Genomic DNA, 14,879 nt, shown 5'->3' with positions numbered 1-14,879 from the left:
GTTTATACATTAGATACCTGTGGTAGGCTGAATTGAACTTAAACTGATTCATTAGTTACCAGATACTAAGCAATCAGCTCAGGTAAACAGCTGTTATTCAAATTTAGAAGTATTATACTCCTTATATTCCATAGACTGAGTGCATAGGATAAGTAAACACGCATGTAAAGGACTCTCTGGACACTCTTAGAGAATGTTTTCAGATTAAATAAGCTTCAAATCAAAATCCAAACCAAAAAATCACACCATAAAAGTATCTGAGGGGCGCATGGATGTCTTAGTCTCTTGACTGTCCAACTCTTGACTGCAGCTCAGGTCATGATCTCAGTGTTGGTGAGATTGGATCCCTGATGTCAGCACAGGGCCTGCTTGGCATTCTCTCTCTCCTTCTCTCTCTCTCTCCCTCTCTGCCCCTCCCCTGCTTACGTGCACATGAGCAAGCACACTCTCTCTTTCTCTCTCTCTCTCAAAATAAATAAATGAACATTAAAAATATATATCTGGAAGTGTTTTAAAGTTCAAAGTTGGTAACCCAAAAGCTAAGGGGAAATGAAAATCTTAATGCTTAATTATTTAATTGTTTTACTCTTTATTTAAAAGGCATTTATTTTCTCCCATTTGGAGGGCTTGTGGCCACTACATTTTCAAAAGAGGGCAGATAATTTACCAACTTAAATGTGAGTAATAATCCATATAAGTGTGTGCATGACACGAGGCAAAAAGTCAACAAATATTTGTTGAATGAATAAATAAAATTATATGAAGAGAAAATATTTTTCAAACATTCTATAGTAAGCCATCAAAATCATATGGGAATAATATCATTTGTTTATAAGGGATTTTTTTTGCCATCAAAATAACTTTTCTTCCTAAATACCTAATTTACCTTAACTGGGTGTTTGCTTAAAGATCAATTTGAAAAAAAACCAACTTATGTTTTTAATAATTACATGACATAATGGGAAAATCTGATTTTATTAAAGGAAATTGATCAGGTTCTTGGTTGAGTTAATAATTAGTTGATCTATGCAATGAAACTCTTCCTCATTGTATTTATAAATACAAACCTATGTACATAATTAGAATTCCATTTAATTATATTAAAACCCAAGTGTGAAGTGTATAGATTTATATTAACACTGTTCTATTATATATACATATATATATATATATATATATATAACCTGTTATATTAACACTAGTTTAAGTCAGTAAAATAGGATTACTCTGAAAAATAAAAAGTAATCTATAACAGGGAAAGAAAGATATCATCCAAAGGTGAACATTGTATTATCAAAACAAGACAACACTGATATTTCTGGATGAAGGAAGCAACCTACTCTTACTGTGTCTGTCTGGGATCTTTGTTAACCTGTTGTGCTTGAGAGTCACTCTCACCCTTCAGAACGTTCAGGGCAATAATAGCCTCAGCACCACCCTAGTGTCCTGCCAACCACTGGAGAGGATCCCATGGTAGCCCCTGTTACCTCCAAACCAGGCCCTCTCTTCAGTTTCATCATCTCTTTTCCTGGTGCTGTGAGATGCATAAAATAAACTCTTTATCACCTTCATAAACTTATATATATATAATGTATATTAATAATAATTTATATCAACAAAGCACATTTTCCTTTTATGTACATAATATAACACCCTGTTTGCTTCACTTCATAGATCACTGTGCATCATACATATTTCTGTTTTCAAATTTCTCTATTTTCTCTGTTACAGAACTCTGAAACTTTGATATAAAATACTGCAGAACCAGTTTTTAAAAATGGATCATAATTAATCAAATTATACCCTTATCTATTGTGTTAAGGTGTTTTCTCTCTGCTTTGTATAGTATAAACACAACCATAAGATATTCTTACAACTACTTCTGGCAGTAAGAGGATATTGCCATTTTGAAGATTCTTAATGCATAAGACAAAATGGCATTCAAAAGAGTTGGACTAAGTTGTCCATACACCAACAGTGCCTGGAATTGCATTTTTTATCAAAACCTCATTAACATGGGGAATTACCAATACAAGAGAGTCTTTGGGGCATCTGGGTGGCTCTTGCCATCGGCTCTGGTCATGATTTCAGGGCTCATGAGACTGAGCCCCTTTTGCCTGTCAGTGCAGAGCCTGCATGGGATTTTCTTACTCTCCCTCTGTCTCTGCCCCTCCCACCCTTGCATGTTCTCTCTCTCTCTATCAAAATAAATAAAATAGACTTTTTTTTTTAAAGAAAAGAAACTGTTTGATAGACTTCTATCTTTGAAAACATATTGTAATTATGTGGGTAAATCCTCAAGTAATAAGGAATTTGGTTATTTTTACATGTTCATTAGTCTATATATATTCCCAGTTTTATTGGGACATTATTTTCTTGTACTGATTTTAGGGACTTTAAGCATAATATCAATACTTCATTGTCATGACCTATTTCTTAAGCTTGTCATTTGCCTTATACTTTCATATGATAACTCGCAAATATTGGAGTTTTAATTTGTACGTCGTTAAATATATTAATTTCTGCATAGTTCTTTTTTATGTTTAGTAAACTCTTCACTATCATGATAATAAATATTCAGCAAAATTTCCTTTAAATTGCTCTATTATTTAGAAATTTACTTCTTCCAACTTTCTGCTCTGTCTGAAATATGTATTTGTTGTATGGTATACATGCTGGACAAGTATATTTTTAATTTTTCCAATTTTTAAATTTTCTTATTTGTATGATTTGTTGAGTATTTCCTCCATTCTTCAGTGCTTTTTCCCCATTATGTTTCAGAAACCAAATACTGCATATACCCACTGACATATCACACAGTCTGTTTCTCTGCATTGGATTCTGTTGTATCAATTTGACTATCATGCTGATTTTTCTATTTAGAGGGCACATTATTTAACTTGATACTGCATATTTAAATGCAAGTTTTTCTAGAACTCTTTATTTTATGCATTTATTTCGTGCAATTATCATGTATTTTTCTTAATGGATCAATAAAAGAATTGAGGGAGAAATAACAGCTTTATACATTTGAGCCTTCCAATAGAGGAATATATAATATGACTTCTTCAAGTCTTCTGTTTTGTCTTTGACTTAAGATTTACAATTTTGGGGGTGCCTGGGTGGCTTAGTCGGTTAAGCATCTGACTTTCGCTTAGGTCATGATCTCGCGGTTCGTGGGTTCGAGCCCCGCATCGGGCTCTGTGCTGACTGCCAGCTCAGAGCCTGGAGCCTGTTACAGTCTGTGACTCCCTCTCTCTCTGACCCTCCCCTGCTCACGCTGTCTCTCTCTCTCTCTCTCCTAGAAATAAATAAAACATTAAAAAAAAAAAGATTTACAATTTTTATCCTGTGATTCTGTATATTTCTTATTGAATTTAAGAGTTACCTTCAAAAGTGAAAAGGATTTTTGGGTTTTTTTTTTCTGTATTCTCTGCAACTTGATAGTACTAATTAAATTTCAAGGTAATTTCTGCAAATGTCCCTTTCAGTTACATGACACTGAATGGTGGAGCAACATCACAGAGCTTTTAAGATATCTCTGGAATCAAGCATATTTGCAAACACATGTCATCACTCTTTACCTGTATGATCTGGAACAAGATACTTGAGCTCTTTTTCATCTCTGTCTTCTCATTTATCTCAGAATTACTAGCAGAAACATTTCTTAGGTATCTTGTAAAACAGAAATAAGCCAGTAACACCCAAATGCTTTTAAAGTGCCAAACAATTGGAAGTACTCGATTGTAAATCTTTATTTTTTTAGGTGCTCAAGTGTAAGATGTTAGCTATTATTAGTAGCATTATATCTTACTACTAAAGTATAATGAGAACATTGATATGGTTGATAGGTTAGTATGATGAAGAAAAGGAGCGTAATACAGTCAATGTGTTTAGTCAGATTAGTTAACTGAGTCATCCAGACATCAAATACAGTGAGTCATCCAGAAGTGTATCACTCTTGTCAAAACAAGTGAGAACATCGTTTGATTCTGGAGAGAAGATCTATGACAGCTGAAGAAACATAAAACACAAACAACAATTATTTTAGTAGCATTTAAAAAGTTTATTATTATTATAATGACCTTCTCTTAAGTTATATTTCTATGCTATTACTTAATGTTAATTACATGAGTTTCTGGTAATACATCAATTTGGTAAAACCAATATTTTAATTTATCTTCATAGATCTTAATTTATTGAAACAATAACATTTTTAATGGAAGTTCTTAAAATTTTTTTAATGGTTTTCATTTATTTCTGAGAGAAAGTAACAGTATGAACAGGGGAGGGTCAGAGAAAGAGAGGGAGACACAGAATCCGAAACAGGCTCCAGGGTCTGAGCTAGCTGTCAGTACAGAGCCCAACGCGGGGCTCAAACCCACGAACCATGAGATCATGACCCAAGCGGAAGTGGGACGCTTAACCCACTGAGCCACCCAGGCGCCCCTGAAACAATGTTTTGAATAGTGACACAAACAGCTAACCCTTGAGGTAAATGAACTGGCATTTATTATCTTATTCATAAAAAATTAATAATAACAATATTCATTCCTGATTCTGGAAAAATAATGGACTAAGATATTTACAAATTTTTCAGTTATAAAGACCTAGATTTGCTGAATCAAATAGCAATAAAATTTTAAAAATCAATAAAAATAAATGTCCATCTATATTTTTATATTTCACTGAGTTAACATGTAAGTTCAGTATAAGAGTAAACACTTTTTCTTCAGAAAAAAATTTATCAGTTGTACATTCGTAGAAAAGTGCAAGTGAATCCAGATGATTAAGAGAGATGCTTGAAACAATACTGTGCAAATAAATTGCTAAGTCTATCAGTAAATCTGAGCAATCAAAAAATGTGGAAAACAGTAATGATAATAATTACCTATTTGGGTGTAAATAAATATAATAATAAATAAGATAAAATTGGATTGATTAAAATTAAAGCATTCAAAGTTTACATTATTCAGAAAGAGGCTAGCAGAGACAGTGATTAAATTGTGAAATTTCCGATGTCAAAAATGATTGTGAAAATATCAACATTGTGTTACAAGTATAAATATACAAAGTTTTGTTGCCAAAGTAGTAGAAGGAATAACAAAAAATGAAGCAAGCATAATAAATAAAATAGATAAATATATCTAATAATATATGCTACTTATAATGTATTGTATAATCATAATATAAGTGTGTATCATTCATATATTTAGTAATAAAGGAGATGATAGAGAATAAAAATAGCAAAATGCATAAATTTATATATGTATGTGAACTTATGTATGTATGTATACAAACCAGTGCATATTTGTATGTGTGTGCAAATGAGTGACAAAAAATAATTAGATTATTTCTGCGATTTCAAACAAACATAAAACTGTACTTAAACTGTGTATCTCTACAAATGAAATGTTGGCATCATAAAGTAAACATTTCAAAAATGAAATGGACATTGAAAACTTCACAATCAGATTTATAGATTTTAATAGAAACTATCTACACTGGATAGATAAAATAGACAAAAAGTGAGCAATGCTACAAAATATTGTAATAATGTAATTAACAAATCTGATCTATAGAACATATATAAAATTTTGGTTTAAGAAATCACTAAATACTTGGGGCACCTGGTTGGCTCAGTCGGTTGAGTGTCTGACTTCGGTTCAGGTCATGATCTTGCAGTCTATGGGTTCTAATGGCCCAGAGCCTGCTTTGGATTCGGTGTCTTCTTTTCTGCTCCTCCCTCACTCACACTCTGTCTCTGTCTCTCTCTCAAAAGTAAATAAACATTAAAAAACCAAAAATAAATAAATAAATAAAAATGTAAAATCAGTAGACACTTTTCTTTAATCATACATGAAAAATTTATAAACACTGAGCACGTATTAAGCTGTAAAAAAAAAGAATCTCAGCACAGACTAACTGAATGAGTTTACACCAAATAGGATCTCTATCCCAATGGATTGTTCTTTCTTTCTTTATTTTTTGAATGTTTACTTATTTTTGAGAGAAAGGGAGACAGAGCATGAGCGGAGGAGTGACAGAGAGAGAGAGACACAGGAGCTGAAGCAGGCTCCAGACTCTGAGCTGTCAGCACAGAGCCCGACGCAGGGCTCAAACCCACAGACCGTGAGATCATGACCCGAGCCGAAGTTGGATGCCTAACCGAATGAGCCACCCAGGTGCCCCATGTATCTCAATGGATTCTTAGACCTCAATAATGAAGAGATAGAACTCAATGTTTCAATTTAATGAATTTAAAAATAGACTGCAAAATAATTTTTGAAGACCTAATTCATGTGAAAAATTAGACACATGAATACATGAACATAGCATTACAGTACTTTTAGGGTACAACTAAAATGGCATTTAGAAGATAACTTATAGTTTCATACATGTTATAAAGACAGAAAGATTGAATATTCATGTATAGGAGCTCAAAAAGCTGCAAAAGATAATAAAGTGAAAGGTAATGAAGGAAATTATACATGTTACTGTTAAAGTAAAAATTAAAGAAAATATAGGTAACAAGAAAACCAAAACTTTATTTTTTATTTTTAATGAGTTTTTTAAATTATTTTAAGTATATTTATTTATTTTGAGAGAAAGAGTGAGCAGGGAAGGAGCAGAGAAAGAGAGACAGAAAATCCTAACCAGGCTCCACGTTGCCAGCACAGGGCCCAATGAGGGGCTCGAACTCATGAACCATAAGATCTTGACCTGAGCTGAAATCAAGAGTCAGATGCTTAAGCTACTGAGTCACCGAGGTATCCCAAAACTGTTTCTTTATAAATGGAATGAAATAGAAAAATCTCATCTGGTATTATTGATAAGAAAGATGAGGGAAGTTACAAATAATATATAGAATATTAGACATTTAAAATATAAGGTAATATTATAAACCAATTGTATGAGATTAAATTACGTTACATGTGATGTTATATAGTAATATGTTATATGTAAATTATATCCCATTTACAAAAGAAAAAAGTTCAAATCCTAAAGGAAAGACGATTGTTACAGAAAGATGCAATTATCTAAATTGATAACAAAAAAACAAAACGGACCAATAAGTATTCACACACATGAACCGCACATGATTTTTTAACAGAATTCTCCCTAACTTTTCAGAAACAGATAATCTATATGAAACAAATTGTTCCAAATGATACAACAAGAAGGAATTCATTTACTCATTTTATGTTATGAAAAATATTAGTAACAAAGACAAGGAGCATGAAACTGTACAAGAAGAAAACTATAGGCCAATTTCAACTATGAATACTGATACCGCAAAACCCGAAACAGCCATCATCTTTAAAATAAAACCTCACATGCAAACACACAGATAAACCATCCCTGCCTTTTGTAATAAACAATGTGCTGGAAATTGCAGCCCATGCACCAGCCAAGGAAAATAAAGGGACAAAACAATACTCTTGTTATGAATAGATATATTGTCCGTCGAGAAAGCTCAACATGTTCTGTAGGCACATTATTTCAACTGATAATAATGTCGAGGAAGTTTGTTGCTTATAATAACAATAGTACAAAAAGCAAAAGTGATCAAATACATTCTAATGGTAAGATCCATAGTGTTATTGTTTGGGTCCTTCTGTTATAAAAATCCCAAGAAATGATTCGGTTGTTGTTCTTTAATCTTAAAGTAAACTATGATTTATTTAAATACCTTTCTTTACAATTTTATATTATTATTTATGACCTTGTTAGTTCTGTATAGATTGTAATGCTATTGATTTTTAAAGAAACTATTCCATGTTTAATGTCATGAAAAATAAAACTTAGGGCGTATATTTTTCAAGCAAACCATGAAAATTGGCAACATTTGTTATTGATTCTGTATTAAACACATTTCTGCTTGTCAATTTTTCTAAGATAATATAATTTAATTATTAAGCATGCAATAATAATCTTGAGCTAAGATTTATTTCTTAACTGGGTTAATCTTAAATTCTTACATTTTTCCTTTCTTAGAATGAATTTGAAAACATTAAAATCTCCCCAGTTTCTTTAATGGGGTAGAAAACACACAAAATGTATCTTCTTAATAATTTTTAAATGTATAGAATAACAGTATTAAGTCCAGACACATTGTTTGTAACAAAATCATTAGTTTTACAGTCTTAGAGCCTATGTTTTCCTCTTCAAGTTTAGAGATTTATGGCTGTAGTGAAATCTTCTTAATGTTTCTCTTTGATTATGTATCTTTATGTCTTTTTTTATTTTTATTTTTGAGGCTAAGTAACCATGCACACACATGGGGGAGGGGCAGACAGAGAGAGACAGAGACAGAGTGAGACAGAGAGAAAGAGAGAGAGAATCTTAAGCAGGCTCCACACCCAGCAAGGGGCCAGATGGGGGCCTTGATCTCACTACTGTGAGATCATGACCTGAGCTAAAATGAAGAGTCAGGTACTCAACTACCGGGCCACCCAGGCACTCTGCTTATGTCATTTTTTTAAAAGTCTCCTCCATTTGATTTGAAGACTATTTTGATTTCATTTACCTAGAAAACTGGTAAACTGCAAAATATATGTATGAGTAAAATATTGTTTAAAATATCTATATCTCTATATACATGATATCAGTAATTAATCAACAAAAATGAAAAACATTACTTCAGAAATAAGATTGTGGGGCACCTGGGTGGTTCAGTAGGCTAAGCAACTGACTTTTGGTTTGGGCTCTGGTCATAATGCCAGGGTTATGAGATGAAGCCCTCAACACAGAACCTGCTTGGGATTCTCGCTCTCTCCCTTTGCCTCTCTTGCTCTTTAGTGTTCTTTCTCTCTCTCTCTCAAAAATAAAAATAAATAAGTAGGTAAAAATAAAAAGTCTCTTTCCTTTTGGCTACAGGCACATATACTTACAGATATGAAAAACAAAATCTGAGATAGTCTCTGAATTTCAATATTATCAAGACAGCTCTAGTCAACTCAGACCATTCTTACCTGCAGTGAGAACGGTAGGTGATTCGACAGTAGTTCTTGCATATAATTCTGACTTGGAAGAAGAAAGCAGAGCACTTTTCTCTATGGTCACTAAACTGTCTCAACTAACCTTAGTTTCTGGGGGCTTGCCGAGCTAGCCTGTGGTAAAGATGGTGGTGGGTGGAGATGGGCTTATCCAATGCCATAATCTACTCGTATTGGGTTAATGTTTGCTGTTATAACTAGTACCCACTTTCTATACCACGCAAGCTGACCATTCACAATGGGGATGTGGCCTGGCCTGGAAATGACAAGGTACTGGAGTGTGGAAAGCACTGAGTCCGAACCCTAAGGCTAGTATTTGGTATTTTGATTCTGTCTTTTGATGAGTAATTTCAACTCCAAACTCTATTTTTATTACAGTAAACTGTGAATAATGACTACTTTCAAAGATTATTATATGGATTAACTAAAAAAAGGTATGAAGCTACTGTGTATTTTTGAAATGGGAAGCACGGTTATAACTTTTCTAACTTGATCCCCAAAGTAGTGACTGAGAGAAACATTCAGTAGGAAGTAAAGTAGTATGTCTATTCTTTTATTTTAGTTATATAAAATATTCCTAGAACTAATTTCTTAGTTTTCAAGCATGATTCTCATTATATTCACAAGAAAAATAGACAAACCCAGGTAATAGTTGGGAGAGATAATCTCTGATTAAAAATAAGCCTTCCACAGGTTCTAACTTTTAAACAATTCAAATATAGGCATCTCATGGGTATAAATGATGCCTGTGTGTGCATTAACTCATTTGTATTTTCATGTCTCACTGCAAATGATCTACAATATTAATGTAGAAATGGTTAGGGATCAAAATAGGGAATTGTGATAGAAATAGAACAATCGTTAGAGAAAAAAACTGATGATAAAATGTCTTTCAATTGTTATACTATAGTTTTACTCATGAATTAAATGGCAAAATTGCAATTTAAAAACAATAGAAATACCTTGGAATGTTGGGAAAAAGGAATTTTCATGATTTTAGATCTTCAATGTTTTTTGGAAAATGGGAACACTTTTTGGTTTAAAATGAGCTTATTTACCTTAAGTGGTATTCTGGTAAGATAGTATCCCTCTCAAAAATGTTGCCTATAGCAATACCTACTCTCTACATGCTTTTGAAATGTCTTATTGAAAGAAAATTGGCATAAGTGAGAAAATTAGTATTTGTATGGCAATTTTCAGACTGTAAAGCAGACAAAAATTGAGGTGAATTAAGTAAATTTCCGGAGGAAATTATGGGAATAGAATTTTCCTGTTAAATGTGGTAGCAAATTATCTAATGATGTCCATTAAGAATCAGCTGATTAATACATTGTTCCTCTAATGACAAGTCTCTAATCAACAGGCACATCTAGTGTCAGCATTGGGCAAGTCAAGGAACAAAGAGGAAGGATGTAAGTACTTTGATCTTTTTAGGATCAACAGGCATTTGACAGGCTTTAAATCATTTTAGTGATAGCAACTATTTTTTAATTGAATGAACCCTTAATAATAGGACAGCATCTTCCATTTAGATACATCTTAGAGACTTTCAGATGGCATTATATTAGATTCACGAGAAAGCTGATGTTTTTATTGAAGAAAACATGATAAAACTTATAGAATAAAATAGCAAAAAATGGAAAAATATAAAAGGAAGAAAAATTATTTAATTGAATGGAAAAATATACAAGGAAAAGTCTAGAGTCTCCTGTCTTTTTGTGATATCCAGGATTTTACTTTTTAGCTTTAATTTAGTATTAGTGTCTTGTCTAAGGGATTTCAATTCACTTTGTATCTTTCAAGAGCATGTCTTTTTTTTAAAAATAAATTAATTGTGACAACATTAATAGGGGCACAAATGAATTTTTAAAGGAAAAGCCCAGGGAAAATGTCGTATTTGCTTACAAGGGAACATAATTAACTGCAGAAAAGCAGCTTGTTTTTAAAAAAAACAAAAAACAAAAAACAGAAATACCAGTGCAGCGACTGTAGGTTCTATTGATTATTCCTGTTTGGAACAGTGATCATTAGTAAGTGTTTTGGCCCAGAGATTCAGATTATAAAGCTTGATGCTGAGCAATCAGGCATGATTTACTATGGAAAGCAACAGGGGGTGAGTTTTTCTACAGTGTGGCAGATGGAGACTGGAAAACCATTAGAATCAAGGAATACAAAAATGTAGCTTCGTATGATAATCATAACTTGCTTACAGCTCCATTCTGTGATAATGATAGAAATTCCATGATTATTGCCTTTCATATTTTCTTTCTACATAAGTTTCCATCCATGGGTTCCACGGGTGGCTCAGTCATTAAGCATCTGACTGTGGCTCAGGTCATGATCTCATGGTTGATAGTTCCAGCCCCACATCAGGTGAACTCGAGAACCTCGTTCAAGTGAATATGAGACCCACTTCTGGTAAACCAGGAGCCCAACTTCAGGTAAAACAAGAGCCCTGCTTTGAATGATCCCTAGTTCTCTCTCTCCCTCCCACCCCATCCCTCACTCACTTGTGCCCTCTCTGTCTCTCTCTCTCAAAAAAAAAAAAAAAAAAAAAAAAAAACCTTCCATCCACATTCATACATGTGAATACACATGTATCTAAGAAATCTCTATATCAAATGCATACTCATGTATATAAACAGTACATTTAAGGTTTGGGGGTTTTTTTGCTTAACAATCTTCCTTGTTTCTTATAATAATAAAATTAATTATGTTAGTAATTCAAAATGGGAAGTTGAAGATGCCATGTACAGATTATATCTTTTCACAAGTATTCCTTTTTCGTCATCAGGAAAAGAAGCATATTATTTTTGTTTTACTACTACAACTCTAATAATAAAAATAACAGGAAGACCCACAGGTAAGAGACATATTATAAGCAGTGTTTAAAGCTTTAGGTAATTTATATTTTGGGATGCAAATCATGAATACTTAGAAGGAAATTATTTTGAGGTATTGCAGATGAAATTAAATGCTTTTAAAATATACCTGTATGTCTTTTTCTGTATTTTTTTCTATTCTCGTACATTCTGGATAATATTGAGTAAATACCTGAAGCAATGATTAAATAGATATAAAAGGAAGGCATTCATGGTGATAAGATTCCCAGCAAGTTCACAGAGTAGAGTCTGAGTGATCTATGAACCTGGACATGAATTCCATGATGGGAAATTTAAACTCCAGGTGAATCTTGCGTTACAGAGGTGCTAGGTAATAGGAAAGCCAAGTGTAGGAGTCAAAAAATATACTTCAGGATAAACTTGCTATTTGTGGCCTTACATTTTATTTACTGGCATTTGTTTCCTACTTAGAAAAAAATAACTATGACAACATGGAGCCATTTTCTTTCCCTTTACTTTGTTTTCTAGTTTTTACTCCAGAATCCACCTCTCTGAAGCTCTTTGTGAGAAATCGTGAAGCTCCATGAAACTCCTATTATAAGTTATACCAGTGCAGAGCAGCTTGTTTGTTCCTGATTATATCTCATGGAAGCCCCCAGCTTGTCTGACTCAACTCACACAGTGATTTGCATTGAGGCTACTGAGGAGAAGAGGCAAACATATGACAGAAGAGGCAAATATTTCTCCCTTTAAATCTGATAAGCAAACCATGAGCTTTAGAGGATTTGTACCCATAACAACTCTAAAAATGGAGACAGTACTCATTTCTTTCTTATTTTTTTAATTAAAAGGGCATCTTGGAAACATCTGCTAGAAAATATATGATTTCTTAGTTTTGAGAGAAAAGTAGTTAATAAATGTTGAGACTGTTAAATGTGGCTGTTAGATAACAAAAGAAATTCCATGATGCACCCAGAAAAATCAGCTTCATTCGATCATAGATCACTCTCATCAGGATCATATGTCTTCCATTTGAACCTTTCATGTTGAAAGCTCAGAAATTTCACTGTATTTATTTCTTAAGGGTGAAAGGGAAAATGGGCTGTCTGACCTCTTAGTGGGAGAGGTTGGCAAAGATGTGTGGGACTGCTGAGAAAAGTTTCTAGAAATCAGATTATCAACTGTGAATAGTAGTTGCCTCATTGGATCATCGGAGTAAAATGAGAGTGCATTGTGTATTCCAGTAACTGCATAGCATGACACACAAAATTACTTAATATGTGTTTTCTTCTAACTTCCGAAAATCTCTCCTTTTCTTCCTCCAAGTCAAATGTCTGCAAATCACTGTTAAGGAAGAGAAGTATTTGCATATGACCAAGAGAACATCTAGTGATGACCTAAGAACAATGAAGAGAAGGCAAGTTTGTCTCTTCAGGTGTTACCCATTCCCCAGCCCCTCTCCATGTTCCCTCTGATTACACACCTACATCACAACTAGATTGAGTACTTTATGACATCATTCTTATCTTACTAACATTGCACATTATGTAGCAAATATCTTCAATAGTTATTGTAAATTGATTGATTTGATCCACTCTGGAAGCCAAATGTAAGTTTAGAAACCTATTCATTATGGTATTGCTCTCAGACAATATAACTGAGAACCTAAAGATTAAGAAATTAGTTTTGAACAGCATATTTATATCCATAAAATTTATTGTATTTTATTTAAAAGGGATGATTACTCTAGTATATATAAGAAAATAATTTAATAAGATATTTGAGCCACTGAGCATAGAGACACAGCTAAAGAGGGATAGAAGTAGAGTTAGGAGGAAAATGAGAGAGATTAAGGTGTCAGGTTTTGCTAACTTGAAGAATAAAGAGTGACAATAATTAGCTGAAACTGATACATCATTCTCTTAATTGGCTGTGATTTGGATTTATACATAATGCTTTTGGAGAGAAGACACTTTTTTTTTCTTAAGACTGGCTATAGTTCCTGGAAACATGGGAGAAGATAACAAATCATAGGGAGTTATGATCCTCCAGAGGAGAGGTATGCTAGATGTTACCTTCTCCTTTACCTTCTTCTCTATATTATGTACAAATCCAAATCACATCCAATTAGGAGAATGATTTGCCAGTTGCAGCCAATTATTTCAGATCTACAATAGGCCTACCTTAAGGTTGAACTTCTCATTGAATAAGACTATACATTTTTAAGTGCATTATCCTAGCCCTATCAAACACTAGAAAACTGGATCTCCCTCTCTTAGGGTACATCTTTGGTTAATGCAAATATTATAAATGGACTTATGAAAAAATATGGTGGGTAACTATCAAGAAAGTGGATTTACTATTGAAAATTGTGTAATAATCAATGTTTTTAAGTTTGGAATTTTGAATCCATCTCAGCTTGCACTTCATTTCTTCTTCCCTCTTCTGTTCATCTCTTCTCATATATATCAAGTTCTCTTTATATTCACAGAACTCCTAAAAAACTTATATAGATTGTATTTAACATTAAAATAATCTTCTCTCTAGAACCACATTTAGTGACATATCTAACCCAACGCTTTCCAACCCACTTAATTCTCTCAACTAAGAAATTTAGCCTACATACCTGTTGGTGTTCCTGACTGGCAATACTAGTTTCCTGATAATTGTATATACATATTTAGATTTTATTTGACATCTCTCAGAGAGAAATAATTAAATCACTTAAAAGAAATGGAATCACGGTGCCTGAATGGCTCAGTTAGGTGAACAGCCAACTCTTAAAGTAGGCTGAGGTCATGATCCCAGGGTGGTGGGATTGAGCTCTGTGTGGGGCTCCACGCTGAGTGTGGAGCCTGCTTCAGAATCTCTCTCTCCCTCTCTCTCTCTCACCCTCTCTCACCCCTCTCTCTCTCCTTGTCCTTTTCTCCCCTACTCCCCTGCTGGTGCAGTCTCCTCCCCCCCTCGCTAAAATAAATAAATAAATAAATAAATAAATAAATAAATAAATAAATATTAAACAAAATAATTTTAAAGA

At 33.3% G+C, this 14,879-nt stretch overlaps 1 long non-coding RNA gene across 3 annotated transcripts in view; it reads right to left on the bottom strand.

Annotated features, from left to right (window-relative positions):
* Positions 1 to 3,737: 3,737 nt before the first annotated feature.
* Positions 3,738 to 14,879, bottom strand: part of LOC144216794 (uncharacterized) — a 20,877-nt gene continuing 9,735 nt past the window's right edge. Inside the window, exons 3-4 of one of the 3 annotated variants that reach the window (XR_013330759.1) lie at positions 12,954 to 13,186; positions 3,738 to 4,014 (exon numbers count right to left, since the gene is read on the bottom strand). This is a non-coding gene — a long non-coding RNA (uncharacterized LOC144216794). Of the gene's footprint in view, positions 4,015 to 12,740; positions 13,187 to 14,879 lie in introns of those variants that run through there. The other 2 variants (XR_013330760.1, XR_013330758.1) reach the window with 2 other exon arrangements.

The sequence above is a fragment of the Crocuta crocuta genome, unplaced genomic scaffold, assembly GCF_008692635.1.
Source record: "Crocuta crocuta isolate KB4526 unplaced genomic scaffold, BGI_CrCroc_1.0 scaffold449, whole genome shotgun sequence".
Taxonomy (NCBI): domain Eukaryota; kingdom Metazoa; phylum Chordata; class Mammalia; order Carnivora; family Hyaenidae; genus Crocuta; species Crocuta crocuta.
This window is presented reverse-complemented; position numbering and strand designations above follow the sequence as displayed.